This window comes from Cloeon dipterum, chromosome 3 (assembly GCF_949628265.1).
Source record: "Cloeon dipterum chromosome 3, ieCloDipt1.1, whole genome shotgun sequence".
Classification (NCBI taxonomy): domain Eukaryota; kingdom Metazoa; phylum Arthropoda; class Insecta; order Ephemeroptera; family Baetidae; genus Cloeon; species Cloeon dipterum.
In genome coordinates this window covers 16,914,658-16,935,271 of record NC_088788.1, presented here as the reverse complement: position 1 = coordinate 16,935,271, position 20,614 = coordinate 16,914,658, and the positions used below count along the sequence as shown (strand labels likewise).

Here is a 20,614-nt window from a genome sequence, read left to right as displayed (position 1 = left end):
TAATAATATACAAGGAAGTAATGCTTAGATTAAATCCACCTCCTGAAAATTGCCAGCATCTAAACGATCGCTATTTGGAGCTTCCCTCAAGAGTCAGATCATATACGACGAAGGGAAAATTTACCATACACAAAAGCATTATGTAAATTGATGAAATCTGGGTTTCCATTTTGATTCATGCTCATTGGTAAAGTAATAAAGGGTTGTCGCATTTCTCATATTCCCCAAAACTGATTTAACCGACAACAGTGCTCAACTAAACTTGGAAAGTCACGTTCCTTCTTTTGAAATTGCAATCAGCAAAGTCATTTCTTAAAGCAAGTCAAGGGAGGCGAGCAGCGTTTGCAGCTGACAGCCGATTTTTACTCTAGTGTCGCTCTCTCTTCTCTCGAGTGCGCGCGTGTTGACAAAAATTAAGCACTGCTCTTACGCTAGACTTTTGGCCTCTGATAAGAAAAATGGTCGCTCTGCTGCCTCTCAAGTTGTGTGTGTTCCAGCAGAAATGTTTGTCGGTCTGTGTGTAAACTTCGGTCCAAAAGTATATACGTATTCGCTGGCTCAACACACACAAACCACTATTAACTTTTTCTGCTGAAGTGACCATACAGATTACGTGAGAAATGGGCTGTGTGCTGCAGTATAGGAACAAGTGCATGTTGTGGAAAACTATTCGTTTGAGCATCGCACGCTGCAATTTTCAGGGAAAATATGTATTTTCATTTACATAGGAAGTGAGGTTATTATATTTAATGGCTAATTGGGAAAGCTATTAATGTTTGAAGTATCCAGCACAAGGCGCCATCTTTAATTTACAATTTATCAATACGATTTCAGACTCAATCCTGCTACTGATCATTCTTGGAGCAAAAATATGTACCTCATTTAACCTAAATCGGTTCGACCATCCACAAAATAAATCTCTATAGAAAAACATATTTTCAAAACTAAAAATGTTGGCTGTTCTTTCTACCGCGATTTGCCGAACAAATCTTTTTTTCAACGCGATATTATGAAGTCTTTTTACGCCAGGAACGCACAGTAGCCGAATTTAATATGAAATCGTAATGTAACCAAAAATTATGAATGGATGGTGGCGCAAATTGTTGGTGACTCAGCACATAATGGACGTTCCCAATTTGTGAATTTATTTTCCCCCATTTCTCGGAAATTAAACGATTTTACATGTTTTCGCTTGATTTTGATTCCTCTTGTCTTTCTTTGTGCGTTAATTTCCCTACTGGTGAACTAAATCATGAATTTCAATAAGAAGACAGTGCTCACAACTGAAAAGCATGAAACAAATTTCTCCAAAATCCAAACTGGACACCAATTTTGAGAGAAAATTTAAGAAACATTAAAAATGATCTCCTTTCACAGACCTCAATAATATGTTTTTAATTTTCTCTTATTTTTAGAATTCAAAGCTCAGTGTCAAACTTTAACTCAATATAAAACTAACAAGGGCAAGTTAGAAGAAAACTTCTGGAACAGGTTTCAATTTCGTCAAAATCCAGCTGCTAGAGTGCAGAAGATACGTTGAAGCGGCAAAGTCATCTGAGCGGGTGAAATTCGCCGTTTCCATCATAGCTCTTGACATTATTTTTGCGACACCGGTTTGGATGGCTGGCTGGTCGGGGGCACAGCACAGCAGCCCGAGACGTGTCGAGAGCAAAGGTTAAGCGAGCAATTCATTCGCAACGCTCCGACGACCGCGCTTTATTGCAAAAAAAGGCATCATTCACTCACCCCCGGTTGACTCGAGACTTGACGACACCTGAGGCCGTAAGATCTGGTGCTGCGGAAAAATAAACGAGCGAATAAGACGCGCTTCCACGGTTGCGTTAGTTGATGCCGGGCTGAAAATGCCGATATTGGAGCAGCGATGACACCCTTTATTGTCATCGGCGGCATTGTGTGCGCGCGCGGGGACGGACACCCAAGGCCCGCCACACGCACAAACGTCTATCTACGCGTGGCCCTTATGCGAGTGTTTGGGTGCTGTACCTTCCTTTACACTGCTCAACTCGGGGATAAATATCGATTACAAGCCGGAGCAGTGAGAGACACACATCCGACCGAGTGAAGCATGGCTGCTGAAAAAAAAGCAAAAGCAACGCCCGGGGCCGCTTTTGCCTGCTCAGTTAACCTTAAAAGGGGCTGAAGAAACGCTTGCAATTGTATGTTGAAATTTGCTGCTGCTCGCAGACAAAATATCGTTTCCTCCATTCATTTCTACAATTCAGTGATGCACGCTTGATCGCATGATTTGCCACACATCTATTGAAGAAGATTTTTCAATCCTCTCTAATTTTGAAACCTTGTAATTTTGCATAGCATTTAAAATCATAATAAAGTAATTTTAACTTTCACATATATATTAATTTAAATTCGCACATTCTTTGAGCCAAAGTATAATTTTAAACAACTATAAACGTAGATTTCCCAACAAAAATTTCAACTGCTATACTATTTTTTGCTTCTGATATCGTTATTCAACCTATTAAACTCTTGCAAACAGTCTATTTTTCGGTTTAGCAAGTTTGAAAGAGAAATAGACTGATTTCATTGTAAAGGCACATTTTATTCATACGGATTCATATAAACGAGCACGAAAAGGACATTTCTCATTTTGCCTTTGATATCAGTGCACTCCCACGAGTCTTCTCTTTGCTTTCCATTTATAAGCCGCGGCACGATTCTTTATTTCCTGCGATGCGAGATGCGCTCTGTGTCACGTCGTCTGTTCAGCACCACGCCCGCCTTGCCTCCGCAAAACGAGCCGAGATAACGACTGTCGCGACTTATTTAATATTTCGCTTTTTGTTTTGCACCACGTACACGACTTCTTTTCAGCCTGCAATTTTATCATTTCAGTCTAATTAAAAAGCACCTTTTGAAAACAGCGACCTACCGGGCAGATTTTAATGTGCTAAATTTAAAACATGGCCTAAAAACATTTAAAAAATATGAAATATTTTAAAAAAGATAAATAATTCGTATTTTAGCGCAAGACAAACCCAACGGAGGTCCAAGTACGCAGCATGCAGTCAGAAATTTACCGTCCAACGATCTGTCTGTGAGATTGTGTCTCTCAAAGTCCAGCTATCATGATTCCAAGCCTCTTCAACGCCCTCCCAATCGATATTTAATTGATCCAGGACGACCAATAATTGTATCTAAAAATATCGAATAGATTGCAATGAAACACCAGCACTAGAATTTATTGTTATTTAAATTAATTATATTAGAACGTGTTTTATTGAGTAGCCCAATTATTGGTAAATTAAAGTACTGAGTTAAATACAAAAATCTTAAATCGCATACGCTAGAAATTATTTTGAACCATGAACTGCCATTTTAAATCTTTTTTTTCAGATCGGCCACTTGGGAATGTAATTAAGAGTGACTATCCAATTATATTTTTCTTACTCGAATGAACAAAAAATTATAAACGCCTCAGAGGCGAAGTACGAATAATGGGAAAAGCAACATCTGGATTTTTAGGGTAAAAAATAAGATGACGTATAAAATCAATCGATTTTGCAATGTAGATTCGAGGAAACCAATAAATACAATCAAAGACAGTCGCAGGAAAACGCGTTGTGCGCAAAAAAATCTTTTTCAGAGTAACGCCGGGAAAGGATGCGTGTGTCAGTTGTAAAGCTTCTTGACGTGAAATGTCAACAATTTTTAATAAAATGCACCATTTTGCTGGCGTCTTGCGGCCTGAGGCGCCTTTCTTCCGCTCGTTTCCGGGCCACTTTCGAGGCTGCAGAGGGTTGCTTGAAAGCGGCGCAGAATTAACGAGCAGCGACCGCAGTTTCGCACACAAGCTCCGACAATCAAGAAAGCACAGTAAGAGAGGGCGTTGCGGCAATTTGCACTATTTTATAATCAACTAATAATACAAACTGCGTGTGTATGTTTGCTTATGCGGCGGCTGCCAAGAGTTTAGAAACACACACCAGCGAAATGTTTGCCCGGAGCGAGCAGCGTCGAGCAAAGAAGAAAAGCGAGTAATGAGATGTTCGCTGACGAAAGTACAATGTACGCACGTATACACGCGCGGCAAGAGCTGAGCCTACAAACTTTTTCCTGCCAAAAGTAATAATAAGGGCCCGCCTTTTGAGTTTGCACACGTTGCGAGAGACGCTGCTGCTAGCGAGGCGAGGGCAGAAAGAAGACTGAGTGAGCCAGAGCGTTCAAATATGTATTAAGCTGGTACTCTCTGCTTTTTTGTTTTATGCCCTAATCTAGAAGAATGCCCGGGGAGGAACATGGAAATTTAGAAAAGTGCAAAACGTGTTTACAAAACACTTCTCCAGAGACTTGAGTCCAAACTTTAAATGCTGTGCCGTATAAGTTTCCCTTACATTATCATCTCTTGTGTACGTTGGCGGTGTTTGCTAAATTTTAGTATGAATTGCAGAAAACAGAACAAATAGACTTTTGATTCCCACTACAGGCAAAATATGAAAATAGATATGTATTGAGGAAAAGCGCGGAAAAGCTAATATTCTCCACAGAAGTAGCAGTGGAATTTCATTTTTGACTGTGATAATCGATTCCTGTGGGTCGAATTCAGTGTGGTTGTATTTATTTTCGTAGAAAAAAATTGTATGTTGAATATTTCTAGGCCGGTAGTAACTCGTTATTTTTAAAAAGTTGCAGAAAACAGCTTGTAACACTCCTTGCAATTTGACTCGTGCAGCTTACGATTAGATGTCTGAGAGAGGCACAGATGCGATAGCGTCGACAGACTTTTTGGTGAATATGAAAAACATCGCATGGCATCAAATTTCGTGATCTCAAAGAGCAAAGAGCGTTTTTACACGAATTTACAAATCATATTTCATTCCTGTGAAAAATATATACGTGCGGAATTTCAAAATAAACCTTTCCACGTTGCAATACATTAATCAATACTACAACTTCGAACAAATACGAAATGCATAATGGTGCGATGTGAATGTTTTAAATAATATATATCTGCAAATGTAATATTCTGTAAAATTATTTAGCTTGTTTGCATATTTGATACATATAAATGGTGGGCAAACAAAGTGGCATCGTTCCATTTATGCAAATAGCATATTACTGTATTGAACAGAATTCAATTTAAATTTTCACTGCACAAAAATGGCAGCTGAAATAAAACAAAATTTATTGCATTGAACAGCTATCCCTGCTGGCAATGCATATTTTAATAAAGCTTTCTAGTTGAACTCGTTATTAGAAAACTGAATAAAAATAAAATTTATTTCAGTAATTATTTTACTGCAGTTTAAAAACAAACGTGCGCATAAGATAAAAATATATTTCAATACGCTCTATATGTTGCGCCCACGATTCGTTATTTTTCGTGCCAAATATTAATTGATCGAAAGCGTACATTGTGATTAACTATTTGTGAAATAAACAAGGCCAAAACGTCAACAACGTAACTGCAATTGACGGAAATAAATTCACGCAACACGTTCTTAGTGTCTATGGACCAGAACTTTTCATACGCTTGATAAAATTTCTGTCAATCACCAGAGAGTGATTGTACTCACACCGAATACCTAAAAGCAGAATGTAAAATTCCAAAATTGAATGAAGCCACGTCAGTCAATTGAAAATTATAATTGCCGCATTAACATTCTGTGTACATTCGCATTATTGTCCTTTTCTGACGCATATTTAGAGTAAATTATTTTTATTAAATGCACTACACATACAACGCTAAAATTATTACAGTTTTAATGATTACATAATTTCGAAGCTTCTCTGAACAGAGTGTTTGCCAAAGTTTTGTCCGTTCTGTCATACTATTGATTCGATTTACGGGAGAGTAAACAACAATAAAAATCTAATACAAGAGGTTAATTGAAAAGCGATCACCGAAATTAACTTAGCACTGCTGCGGCCGCGGCTCAAATTAGTTTGATGGATTTAAATAACACCCATCAAATCGAATTGAATTGCGAAATAAGCATGTATGACCCACTTCACTGGTCACCGGGCCCCTGTGTGAACTCGCCAGCGGTGATCGCCACGATGATTTCACATACAGATTTGTATGCGCAAACCATCAGGAATATAAAACGAGAGCAGCGAGACGCGTCGGCGGCACATTCACTCGCAGTTAATAAAAAGCGGCGTCCTGTTGAATGGCCGCGCTGATGGAGGAATAAATCATAAATCCCTTGCTCAGCAACAAAATTTTAATGACGCCGCCCTTTTATTATCACAGGGTGCTCTCGCAGTGGTTGGTCCGCGTTCCGTTTCCAAGCTACCTGCACAGCGTGGGCTGCTCGCCGACACAGAATTTCAATGTACAAGGAAACGGACTTTTGTGAAAAGCTGGTAACTCCATTTTGGCACTCGCTGCTCATTTTTTTGTTATGGAAAGAGTTAAATTGTTTTCTTCTACTTATTCGGGATTATGTCTGATTGAAACGAATGCTTACGTTTAAAATTATTTTTAAGTATACTAAAATTGAAAATTATATTAATTGATTTGATCCAATTGTTTGTTTGATTAATTTGTTCTACAATTTGCAAAATAATCATAAGAGGATCTTGCTACAGTTAAAATTATATTTTGCTAATTTTCTCCAAAATTTTCAGGGCTTATTATGATCACATGTTTTCTTAGCAGATTTGGATTCCTCTCGTCGAGATCCATCCAACGACGTGTGACAGTTTTTGTGAAACTCTTTTTGTGAAATTAAAGCAGATTTCAAGTAGGGAGACAATCATCAACCATCACCACTTAAGAACTAACCTTGCAACCAGTTTTCTCAAAAATTTATAGCACTACCTAGGTCAATTTTGGCTTTCACTGAATCCTTACTGGGGTTGGTTTGTGCATTGGCAAAAAGGATTTTTAGGGGGTTTTGTGTACTATGAAAGACACAAAAATTTAACTGCCAGGCCTGCAAAGTAGACGGTCGCGGTGCTCTTATCCCACAAACAGAAAAGCACGCACGCATGTGGCCGCCGAGAGTGAGACTAAAAGGTGACCATGCGAGAACGAGAAGTCTCCCCTGGCTTATTTATCAGAATTTATTGCGGTGCGTTTAAAATTCAAGTGAGCGCACATTTTGAGGCATGCTTTTCAAGCCGGCGGCAGCTCGTATTAATAAAAAGCCGCGGCGTCGCATAATTTACATCTAGTGACGACAGCCTTATTATTAATTAAAATTTCATCTCACTGAATTGGCCTGCGGTTGGTGGCGGGGGCGACATGCTTTTTGCGCCTCCAATGGAGCTGTTTGCCTGCAATAAAATTAATCCATTTGTATTCATAAGTGCGACGACCAAGGCCGCACACTCGATTTATTCCAAAAAAGGCGAGCACAAAAGGGGCAGCTGGGCTTGGGCTCGTTTTCACCGCAATACGTGGAGAGAGAAAAATTTTGCGTGAGCCACAAAAAATTTTTCCGCCCAGAGAGACCAATCAGAAATTCGAGCGCGGCGCATCCTAGCAACAACATTTTCGTGCCTCCAGTTCATTTTGACATTGCCTCATAGCAGAGAGGGATGTTAAAAAAGCAGGGACTGCGTTGAAAAAAAATATTTTGCGTGTTTAAAGAAAAAAAAATGAAAATCAGAAAATGTTCTTGAAATGTTTGAATTTGCGGCTGCTATATTAGCAACTATGCATTGAACTAAATAAGAGAACATACATCAAGGTGCAAAATATTTAAGGCTGTGGTTTTTAGACTAAATTTTAGGCATAATTGACGTTATTAAACAGTGTCTCGGTTGTTTTAGACGGTTTTTACTAACTTTTTACAGCATAATTCACAAACTTCCACCAGCTTTTGAAAAATGTAATTATTTCTTGTGAATTAATATTATACATTATTTACCCGTCCCATAAATTTGAAATTTTTAAGACTTTCGTGTCCTTCAGAACAAGAGAAACCTTGAAATCGGAAATTTATCTAATAAGACCAATGCAAAAGTCTCCGTGTTCATTCCTGGACAAATTTGATCTCCACTTACGCCATATAGCTTGTTGGAATTGCACTTGCGAATGCAGCGCACGCCTTGCTGATCTGCAATAATTACTCGGTGCAACGGCCATTCGAGTGCTTGGCAAAGTAGCGCAATAGCAAATTTCACGAGCTTGCAGGCAACCTGCTCAGCTTGTAAATATTAATGCCTCGACACACCGATGGAAAAGCAATGCAAGAATCCACCCCGTCATAAATATTTGCAGCCGCGGCCACTGGAAAATGGGCCGAGGGCAGATTTTGTCCTTTGTACAGTCTGCAGGGAGCTGAAAGGTCGGGACCTTTATGAAAAAAGCACAAGCCAATGCCCGCGTTTATTTTTTAAGAGCAGGGGTGTGGTGTGTTGCAGGAGGTAGAGGATGACGACCACGACTTAATCAATACGCCTTGAAGATGTTTTTAGACCTGACAAGTTGAATAGAAACAAATTAAATTTTGTTCAATCAATACCAGAAATTTTTTAAATTCAACTCTGAACGCTTCAGTCACCTAAGGGAAAGTCACGCCGGGTCAAACGTGAAGTGCAAACTACAAATAGTAGTGAACTTGTACGTAATTTAGGGTGAAAAAAGGGTAGTTGAAGGATTCTAATGTTATGGGAGGTTAAGAATAGTCTTGCGGTGTGCGGTTTTTTAAGATCTGACAATTAGAAGCTGAGATTTAGGCACTAAACATGTTTCAAAAATCCGAAAAAGTACCAATTTTGTAGTTTTTATCATTTAATAAATAGTTAAGTACACAACAATCATAAATTCGTAATCTCATCATCTCACCGGGGTTCAGTTTTTTATTTATTTTTATTTTTTCTCTTTTTGAATAAAAATAATTATCCTAAATGATGTGTTACGTTTTGTGTTTGTGTAAGTAGTGAACTTCTTGCTATGCATGTTTTTTGTGTTCTTCCTTTTTATTGATGTGTTTGTGTACTTATTTATACTAGTGAATAATAACAATACCAGCGCTTATACTTTGCTTGTGGGTTTTAAATTTGTCTATGAAAAATTGGTGGAGTGATGTGAAAGTATCAATCCACCCCTGTAAACCCTGACAAATCACAACAATCTATGATTGTTAATTTGAAGAATAGTTGAAATTAAAACAACATCTTGAACAATTGTTGTCGGGTACAAATTGTATTATTTAAAATAAACTAAATCAAACTGTTTCAACGAAAATATAAACAAAAACTACATAATTATTTTTTAAGCATAAAAACCTGAAACGCGTGGCAGCTCTAACGAAATCTTACCGTAGTTATCTTGATGTGCGTCAGTTCTTCTCCAAAATATGTACCGGTTAAAAAAATAAATAGAAATGTTACGACTGGCAGAGCAAAAGTTTCTTAAAGAAAATCCCAACTTTAGGCGAATCCTTTTTGCAGATCGGCAATGAGTAAGGGTAGGTAATCAATTCTCATAAAGTGGAAAGCATGCGAAAAAATTGCCTCGCACCATGTTTGTTCGAGATCGGCGCGACGAGCAAGGGTTCCGCGAGCAAGTGCTCGACAAAAGCCGCCCGTTGTCGAGGACGTCTGGCCAACAATAAGCTGCGGCGAAAAAAGCGCCGTCTTTTCATCTCTGGAAAGTGCCGCGTCGGGCTATTCGCTGATTAATGTTGACAATCAAGTGCATTTTCGACCGTCTCCAGCCATAATTAGGCGCGGGAGAGTTGCAGTTTTTTCCCCAACGGGCGACGTGCGAGCTTGCAAAGTGTGGCATCTCAAGAAAACAACGCCAGCTTTTATTATCTTCCCTCCCGCTTGGTTAATTAGACTTTTGTTTAATTGTTCGCCAGCTGCGGAAATAAAAAGCCGACGCGCTGTAAAAGTTAGTCGTCGGTCGCGCTCAATAGATGACTTGGGCACGCTCACACACGTTCATTGTGAATAGGGTTGGGACTTTAAGACGGTCGAAAATTTTTATTCAATTTTACCCAGATGAGCAATTGTTAGACTTCGCTTAGAACCCAATTTTTGAAAGATGGTTTTTCATAGAAATTTTGATACTTTTAGAGCTAGTAAATTCTCAAGGCATTTAAAAATGTTTAAATATGAATCCTAAATACCACTGGCAAGTATTAAATCAAAAATTAACTAGCAAATTTATTAATTTCCCTAGTTTATTTTTTCTCGATGAATGATGATTTCGCCAAGTGTAATAAAACAATTTGATGCTTTTTACGAGCTATAATTTTAAAGAAAATGGTCTCGTTAAACTATAATACTGTCGGTCAGTTTCAGGTTTGAATAGAGTTGAAGCAGATTAATTTATGGGCCTAAATTATTTTAATATTTCTTTTTCATACTTAAATTTATTGAAACATATACCGTGTTTGAGGAAAAAATAGAGCACTAATTTACTTTTCGTCGAAAATACGCGCCTAAAAATCCCAACCCTAATTAAGAATAAAACTGTACATGCATACGTGCCAGCGAGAAAGCAGAGAGAGAAATAAAGTGAGCCTCGAGGAATTCAATATAAGAAGAGGAGCAATTTAATCAGCCGTAAGTGAACGAGCCGCATTCGCATTTTGGAATTCCGTGCGGATGCGGCGGCGGCAGCGTTGCCGAACTAATTCACCTTGAGCGGCATTAATCGACAAAAGCAGAGCCCATATTGGCCGGGCAAAAGAGAGTGCAATAAGGTTGTTACTCGTCTCGAGACGGTCTCGCTAATGAGAAAATTGTAAATTCCTTGCAAATGCCTCACAGACACTCTTGGCACTCGACTGGGAGCTGGCTGCCAGAAAAGGGCGGTGAAAGAACCTGCCGCTGCATCATCCAGTGTTTTGAGTCGCGGAAAAGTTGCTAGACCGCACACGATTGCATTGCACTGCATGAATGGAGCTGAATAAAATGCGCGTGCCAAGAAATTCTATCGATGGTTTTACAGTGTGCTAAAGAGTCTAGTGAACTAATTTCTTTTCAGCAACCCATTTTAACAGTTTCATGGTCACCAACAGTTGATATGTTTGTTTTTTAAGCTGTTTAAAATAATTTTACTCTATTTAACGGCTGTTAGTAAGCATTGATTTAATAAATTTTGAAAAAATTCATCTGCCGCTATAGACATAGTAAAAAAAACGACAACAAACTAGTGCTGGATCAATTTTGCTTTTTTCTCTTTGGAATTTTATTTCAAAACAGGCAGTACGCAATCTTAGAAAAATTTCTCATCCCATCTAGCAACCTATTTTCCTATTCAATATCTTAAAAAAATGAAACTTATCATTCGCGAAAGATAAGTTTTGAATGAGAATTTGATTCGTTCACTGACTCTATCAACCGTTATTTATGACTTCTTTTTACGCGCATTTGCAAAGAAGGTGCCTCCAAAATCTAGATAGGGTGCGGTGAAAGGAAGACGTTCCTGTAAAAGAGGCGACGCGCATTAATCACACCTCCGTGCACACGCGCGTGCGACATTTCATTTCCCAACAGCGGCAGCAGCAGCCCGCAGAATTACTACAAAACAAGGTGGGCGTACGCGGTGGGCAATTTAATTAAAGTTCCCAACTGCTCCGGCCTTCCGTCATTGTTCCCCGCCGACACAATGCGCTCGCAGAGTCGACGGCACACATAGCACTGAAAAAAATCTGCTTAGGCCGTTGATTCGCAGCGATATAAATGCGGGTGGCACTTCTCCTAGGTCCAAATTTGCTGCTTATCGGCCTAATTGCGGCGAAAAGGGTTATCAGAAGGGCTCAATCGGCAGCGCACGAGAAAAAAGTACGTATGCGGCCAAAGAGAAAGAGCATCTCTAATCGCGGGAGGCAATAAACAAGGCAAAACCGGTTCGCTTGCCAACCGGAATATTTATATACGCTTCCACTTTGCTGCGAAAACAAAGTAATCCGAGCGCGTCTGTTCAACTTTTAATTGGAAATTACTCCACAGGCACCAAACGCAAACTCTCTCATGAATTACACGCCCGATTCCATCAGCGTTTTGTCAAGTGCGCTGGTTTATAATAAGAAAGACATACGGTTGCCATGCGACTGCAATGCCAACCAGGCCGGATGAGATTTGCAATCTCCTTAAAAAATAACGATGGAAAATCATGTGTGCCGTCCAATACCAACTTGTAACTAACGGCGCACTCTGGATTTTTCTCACTTCTGTCACCAACTGTGAAATATAGTTGCTGCGTGAATAACTTCGTTTTAATATACGTTTTTATGTGCAAGAATTATAGAATATGATTTAACATCTTGTGTTTTGATACGGAAATATAGGGCTGATAATTTTTTAACGATGCATGGGTGAAATGTTATACCCTTTTCGTGGCAAAATAGTTGCGTTTTGATGTTAGATGTTTTTATCAATTCAAACACTTTTATTCCAACGTTTGTGGCATAATTGGTGAGGCATTGATTTTTTTAACACTTTTCTGACAAATTATGTAACTTACATCTTTTAAAACAAATTTATTTTGACTCTTCATGTAAAACGTTCGGATTAATTTTTAAAAATGTATTAAAAAATTTTTATTCATCAATGACCAGATTTGCGTGATGCGCAGGTGTGACAATGGCAGGGGTTCGGTACTATGTGAAACGGGCAAATGAAAATTCGGAAAATAAGTGACTTTTTGACAACATTATATCATTTAATTTGCATTAACGCTGGTCGGATCGGGAAAACACACTCGCGATCTACCAGCGTTAGCCAATTTCAACGTGCATCTGGCCACAGATGCTTCAATTCAAAAATAATTTGATGCAGTTTTAATAGAGTACTATTTTCATTCAAGAAAAATACTAAACCCATCTAAGAATTGTAATGACGATACAGCCCTTTTTTCATACAACTAAAATGTTCACGGACTGGAAAATTGATCACGAAATTTGATAGGGCTGTGAAATTCCAATTTTTAACTTAAACAATTGGAAAAATCGCCTTCCAAAAGCCAAAGAATTGCACCCTTGCACAGATTTTCAGCCCATATAAATGATTTTGGAAATTCTGGATGTTTTTAAGTGTATTTCACATTGTTTTTAATTGCAATTTAGGGTCATTTTAAGGTTGAAACACAACTGTCCAAAATTGACAACTTTTTTAGAACAAGATCATTTAGCACTGCATCCTGCTCGTCAGCTGGCTTGTCAATGTTGATAGTCCTTTGTAATTAACAATTGTGCAACCGCAGAAAAACGACGGGTCAAATTTGAAGCATTGCAATTTCCACTTTGATGCAACAGCAAACATCTGACCTAATCGGTGCGTTGCTGAACTCCAACGCGGCAACTCTATACAAACGCAATTATCCGACTTTAACTACGCAATACAGCTTTTGCATTTGCAAAATTGCCTCCGCGATTGTATTCCGATGCGATTGTTGCAGTGCACAGAACATTCGCGGAACGCAATCCAAGCCGCCGTGATAATTAATAACTGAATGTGCCTATGCTTAGTTGAAATCGCTGCGAGAGAGGCTTTTGCCTTCCTATTTCTGGCTCATTAGAATTTAATGAGATCCCTCGCAGAATTATCACTCACCTGCGTCGGCCTGCTTTCGCTCCACCATTTCACCCTATTACTTTCAGCTTGTGTTCGCACTCAACCTCCATACGTGCAGCAAAGAGTAATTCCGCCCGCTAATTTGAGCGAAAAATGCTTCTCGGCTCGCTGGCAAAGTGGGTTTTGCACTTTGAGCTGCGGTGCAAATTGTTTCGGGGACGTGGGGAATTCGCTCCATCTCTGCGTTTTGACATGCTTTCCACCGGCCGGGCAAAAATGAGCTTTGAATTAACCGTGCGCTCTCACAGCTTCAGTCGAGTTGAAACCTTTTTCCGAGCTGTTGGCGCGATTGAATATTGATCCGTGTCCCACAACTAATTACCTGAACTCGCTGTTTACTTTTCTATGATTTTCTCTGTTCACTACGCCCATTATGAATGCAGCAGAGCAGAAAATGATGAAAATATGCTTTTACAGCGAAATTATTTTCCGCTTGATGTAGTAATATGCTTCTCATAAGTCTGTTACCAAGATAAGTCGCGACATGTTGCAGGTTTGAATAGCAAACTTTATTGCATTGCTAACTCGGGTAATTTTTTGTGCTAATAATTTTCTTAATTAATCTTCTTGGAAATATATCGCAGTACTTCATTCAGTTTATATTAATATTCTTCCCACGTTTTGCTAACAATTTCCGTAAAAAATGACTTTATAACATTGCTAAATTTGTTTTGTAAAAACTATCGCTATTACTTTTATGGTAAGGTAGCTTTCATGACTTTTACTTTTTTTAGAATTCTCGAAACTTTAAAAGTTCTCTTGACTACTATTAAACTTTTGAAATTTCAAAATCACAAAGAAAGTCTCAAAATAATCAACCTGCGCAAAAGCTGGATTCCTTAGGAATATAAGCTCAACACAAAGCGAATATTAATTAACTTCATTAGAGATCAAAACAAAGCAAATTTTCACTGGGAAGGTTAAGTCATTGTTCTCCTACCGTATTTTCGAGGAAATCGGGTAATAGCGCAATTCCAAGTGCGTGATTAATAATTAATTAACAGGGCCAGAGGTCAGCCATCAAAAGACGCCGTATTGTTTGTGGTGGATGTGTATTTTGGCCATTACCTATTCCGACTGTTCGTTCGTAGCCTTTTGCTCCCTGCGGTGAGAACGAGAATTCAAAGCCAGACACACAGAAAAAAAAGACATTCAAATAAACGCCGCGTTCACTTAAAGGCTCCGGATTTAACGGCAATAAAGGCGAGCTCACACAGTCAAACCGGCCGAGAGCTTGCGTCGGGCGTTAAAGGTTGATTATTGGTCTCCGAAATGTGCTCCGACGGCACTTGAATCGGGTATTAGCCGCCTCTTATTGGTAAATAAATGAATCTTTACTGCGACTGACGACAATAATTTCTGGGAAGTCGGCTCTTAAAAACGAACATTATCATAAAAAGGACCAGATGCTCTTACATTATTTATTTATTTTAATTTATACACTGTGGATTCTATGAAACGATGCAAACCAAAATTAACCGAGTAAACAAAGACACGCTGAATAACTTTGACATGCCACGAATTTCCGCGAAGCCCTGCATCGATTTTCCCCATTCCCAAAACAACCCTTCTCAGACACAAGATATACCCCGCAATTTACGTGACGCTTGCGGTCGCATTTCGATAGTGAAATACGAGCAAAAGTCACCGAGACTATTTATAAGACCTTTCCTCCCTTTATCAATCACGCGCGATAAACACGAATTCCATGCAGATCGGCCTCCCTCTCTCCACCGTAGTTCGTGATCGGGCGAAACAGCCCCTACCTATAGCTCACAGGGGTCAAAGCAAGCAGCGATTATCATCGGCCAGTTGCTCTCTTTCGCATCCAACTCGACTGCCTTGATGAAACCGACGGCCAAAGCTCTCGCAGAATTAGGAGCACAACAAACTTGTGAAAGAGGGGAGCCAAAATGGACTCAAAAGTTATCAATGAGGTTGAAAACCATCGAGACCGGACTTTTAAGTTAGTTTTCTTTACCCCGCAGATATTTAAAATAATTTTTAGCTGGCAAGGAATAACATTGTTCTTAAATTTCCTATGATTCCGCTGAATAGCAGAAGTTTTGTGTGAATAAGGCAGTACTAACGCAGTGTCAAGGTAATGGGAGATATTTGAGCATTTCAGGTATAAATTACCCTATGTCAGATATGGAAGAGTGGTTAATTTAGTGACTCGAATGCTCATATAGCTCAACGGGCTGGGTGGCCGACTCGCCACTTGCTGGTTTTTGCACCTTTCCAGCGGCTTTGCGGAAAAACGTCTGGCATTTCAATAAAAAGATCAAGTATGGGGAGGCGTAAAGATGGCCACATTTGGCACAGGCTCCTCAGCAGGCCCCATGTTATCTACTCGTTGGTGTTAGAGACGCGGTGAGCTCCTAGCCCATGGGATTTGCTGAGCAGAGGATTAAAAAAAAACGATTGAAGCAAAACTTTCATGAATTTCTTATTCAACATTTTTATCGGGAAATGTATGGCTACCTTTGCTAACTAGAAAAGGAGAAGTTTGTTGCAGCCGCTCTTCCTTTGGATGTAGCTAACAAGTATTAAGAAAACAAGCGTGCAGCGTGTCTCTGTCGGCCCCAGCCATTCATCGACGTCCCATGGGCACCGACGCGGTAATTGCCGGCAAACTGCAATTGTCAGCGCCATCCATTTTAATATGCATGCGCACAAAGACGGCGGAAGCTCATTTTCGACTCGGTAATGTCTCCTCCTTAGCCGCCAAAATAATGAAAATTTAATTAAAAACGGGCGTCTCTTTCTCGTGTGGGATGACACTAGGCACCTCTTTCAAACTTGGCTGCAGCGTGTGAAATACCTTCTTGTGCGAACGTGTTTGCAAACTTTGCCTGGATTAAAAGCAGCCACCGCTCTCTGTCAGCTCGCCTGCGGTGCGACACACTCGGACGAGCAACTCCATACTTTATGAACTGCAAATTTCCTACGCGAGCTCTGCAACGAGTAATTATACATCACGCACTTTCGCTTGATGACAAAAAGGCCAGTCTAATTAGCAGCCCTTTGACAGCGTTTGCATACACAGTGTGGGGCTATTCATTAATCGCTCAGCAGGATAGTCCATATTTTTGGGACGCTATATATGCAAATTTTTTAATCAAGTAACTACCCCAAAATTGTCAGTTTGCAATCAAAGCGATATATGACCACATTATACCATATTCAGCCAGATTTTAAAAACGGTATTATTTGCAGCTTCAAATTGATGACGTCCACGCTGAAGTTAAAACTGACAGACACAAACGGTTTTAAAAGCGGTCTGGTTTTTAGACTTTTCACTTCCAGACAGATGTATTTGATAAATCCTGCTCCCTGAAGCCAGTGAGGTCCAAGCAAAATCGCAAATTGCAAAGTGAAAATCTGAGCGATGTTTGTGGGTTAATTGTAAGTGCTGGCTGATTTGCGCCTACAAATGACTTTCTTGCATTGCAATGTCAAGTCCATTCCGATTTTGGAATTTCAGCGGTCCGACCCGCTACTACTTGCTGCTTTGCACCTTTCCAACATGCGTGAACTAATTTCACGGGATGAAATGTCTACCGCTCATGATTCCATGTTATTTGTTCGGTATCTTATTGGAACGCGAATGTTTTCGCGAGTTGCGTGCCTTCAGGGAGTTTCCCATCTGTTACAAGAGATAAAATCAAACAATCTGTACAATAAACATTGTTTCAAGATGCGAAAGTGAATCCATCCATTGAGCTTCATATTTTTCAACTCTCATATTTTTGTAACAGCCCGTGGGCGGCACCAAACAGCAAAATAACACAAAGAGCATCTTGGATGATCCGCACGCGCGCCTTTGGGCTTTTTCCGCAGCTAATCAGCCGAGGTTTAATCACATCACGATACCAGAGAGGATCCTTTGGACCGTAATTGCGTAATGCAGACAGCAGCGGGGTCGTATGGCACAGAATTTTCAATATAGCAGCCAGCCCGTCGCCGTTTGGCTGCCAGATTTCGCTCTTCGTCAGCTGAGATCGAGAGTGCGAGCGTAAGCGAGGGTGAGAGGGAGGGAGGGGGGAGGGATAGAGAGAGAGAGAGAGAGAGAGAGAGAGAGCAAACTTTCATCGAAAATTGGCTTAGCTTCGGCAGGGTAACGACCAGCGTCACTGCTTACATAGACCGACACATCTCGCAGCATAGTAGACCCACAAATCCCATCGCCGGAAATATTTGATCTTCGCGCTGCTTTGGAATCCACTTAAGCTCTCACAAGTATAGAGGCACACAATGAATTTGAGACGTTTTGTAGACGATCGACAACTTTTAGATGGTGCATTGGAGCAAAATTTTGATTTTAGACAGTTTAGAAGCTTAATTTTTTTTTTTTTTGTTCTTAGGCAGTTTTCGGCACAATTCTCAAGCAATTGACCCTTATTATGGCATTTTCATTGCTTGATTCTTGTATAAAGGAATTAAAAGTCTAAAAATGTGCTGTGAAATCGGTTTCTTATTTCTGAAAATTGTATTTTCTACTTAAAGTAGACCACCAACAGCTTATAGGTTGGAAAATCTTAGATAGAGTGCTAACCTCTGAAGCAGAAGCAATGAAACCCAGAAATTCAGTTAAACGCGGAATTTAGAGCAGATTTAGACATAAAGTTTTCAATTGCATAACTCGTGCTCATTTATGGTCTCGTGACGAATGAAAGCTCAGAATAAAATAGTCGACCGTCAGAAATTTATAGCCAAAAACTATTTGGATTTGCCCTCTACGTTCTGTGTGTGTGGTTGAAAAAGTTCACTTATGGACCTTGGCCTCGATTTAAAAGGCTGAGAAAGAAGTCATCTCTTGGCGCGAGGTATAAATAGCGCGCGCAGGTTGTGTTTGAATGAGAGACGCTAGTGCCGCATCTTGGATACACCATCCGAGAGAGAGGCTGCATTTGAATATGTTTATTTGAGAGAACGATGTGCCAACAGATTAAATAATCTAGGGCTCAAAGGACGCGCTGCGCCGGAACCGACTCGCGGCAAAAGACGAACAGCACAACGGGTCGATTTGCCGCCTTTGCAAAGCCGAAAATTCAGTCAAATTAGCGCTTTAATTATGTGTGTACTCGCGCATATTGAGAGAGCGTTTCAACATTGACAAATGCAAATGTGCTTGCGCAAATTTGCGTTGAGGCAAAGGAAACGTGCGTTTATATACATTGTCTCTAGCTGAGTTAATGAGTAAGAGGTCGTTTAATGTCGCATGTGAAAGGAGCAGCCCAATAAAATTCGGGTCCGCAACAACAAGAGGCCGATAATTGAGCCTCCTGCAGTGCATTCCTGTTGAACGATGATGCATTCATTGCCGGGTTGATGACGAGTGTCGTAAAATAAAAGATTTACGTCGCGTGGAAATATTTTATAAGCCCAGCCAAAGCGATAATCATAGATTAATAGCTCTGTTAAAAAGATAATGAACAAAAGTGAAATGAGAAAATCCTTATTATGAGCTTTGTTCTGATTGATATGAGGAGGAGGGAGGGGGAATGTTTATGCTGATTGCGTTTTATTCTTGTTGCTCATTACTACGAGGATGTAAGGACAGCCTAAAGCTTTTTAACACAACTAAAATATTGAAAAAAGCCATGCAAAATCAAATTTGCCTGAATTTTAACGGGAAATCCTTAAACCCATATTTATATTTTTCTTATTATTTTAGTTTAGCTCAAAATCCTTCGTTTTGGTGGTTTTGGCCGCTTTATTTAGAAACCATATTTTGTTTTTAAGACAAAAAAAGAAGAAGTAAAGAAAACACAACATGCTAAAATTTAAATTCGGTATAATATTAAGAAAAATTAAACACATTTTTGAAAAATTTTAGCCAGAAATTATGTTAAGCATACGTTCTTGATTTTTCCAATGTCACACATCTCTAGAAGACAAAAAATCAGCCTATGAAAATTATTCAAGCAGCTGGTTATATACTCTACCAGTTTTAAGCCGAATTTGCGTCTGTGATTTTTGTATGGTAGTCTTAGTGGCATTTTAGACATAACTTAAGATATAGTCTTGAGTCAAATAATATGGCTTCACACAATACAGTTTTTCTAAATCTTCTAAATGCAGTTGAGGAATTCATTTTATTAAAATCAGTTTAGGTTTGAAAACCTGAATTCTGTCCAAAAAGGCGCAATTAACAAATCCCAATTTTAATGATTCATATTGTATATTTTGACAAGTTTTGTTCAGCTAGTAGTAAATAATTAAAAAAAGGCAAAGTCCAAATTATTTTAGTTTCCAATACCGAAAAATGGAGGGTTGAATTCCCCAAATTTGCCATCATCATGAATTCATAATTCATTAAACGCTTCAGGCGAAAAAAAAAACAAAATCCATTGTCGACGCAGATCAATCAGCTAACAAGGGAATAAACAAAACAAAAACCACCCTCATCGATGCGTTTGCCTGATCATATAGCTTTCAAAATTTCTGACTCTTGCACGAAGAGGTGAAAAATGCCGGCAGTGAGGAAGTCTTACCTGAATAAAAACGAACTGGCTGCTTGGCTGGTTGGCTGGCTGTTGGTTGTACCGGCAATAAGTAATCCAAAAGATTAATCCGCACTGGCGGGCACTGAGCACGTCGGCGAGCGAGCGAGAGAGCGAAGAACACACACGCGAAAGGAGCAGTTTTTGTGTTGGCAGAGTGAGGCTGAGAGAGCAGCGGGAGAGCACCGACGCCGGCTAGGTCGCAGCTGGAGCGAGACTGGCCACGCCGAGGGTGGTTCTCCTCCTGCGTGGTGCGCGCACTCGCGGCCGCGGCGGCGGCACTGGCAACGAACGACACGGCGAACGCTGCCGATCATCTCGCTGCTCTCGCATCTCCGAGCGACTAATTTGCCGGCGTAATTGGCATGTGCCTCCCGAAGAATGCAACCCGGCGTGCACTCACGGCACTACTTGTCTTTGTTGTTCGCGGGTGCAGATGGTAATGACGGCTGTGTGCGCTGGCCTGTGTTTACATTCTGCTTGTTGCAGCAGCCCGGATAATGAAACACACTTTCTGCCTCCGTATAACGAGCGGCATTATCAGCTTCACAATGGCGTTGCAAATTTGTGTTCCCTTTTCA

The 20,614-nt window shown here is 39.9% G+C and overlaps 1 protein-coding gene across 3 annotated transcripts in view; it reads right to left on the bottom strand.

Annotated features, from left to right (window-relative positions):
• side (sidestep) overlaps nucleotides 1-20,304 on the bottom strand; it is a 172,875-nt gene extending 152,571 nt beyond the window's left edge. Inside the window, exon 1 of one of the 3 annotated variants that reach the window (XM_065483357.1) lies at nucleotides 20,025-20,304. The gene's annotated coding sequence lies outside the window, so the exon portion shown is untranslated. The remainder of the gene's footprint in view (nucleotides 1-20,024) is intronic. The other 2 variants (XM_065483360.1, XM_065483358.1) reach the window with 2 other exon arrangements.
• Nucleotides 20,305-20,614: the final 310 nt, after the last annotated feature.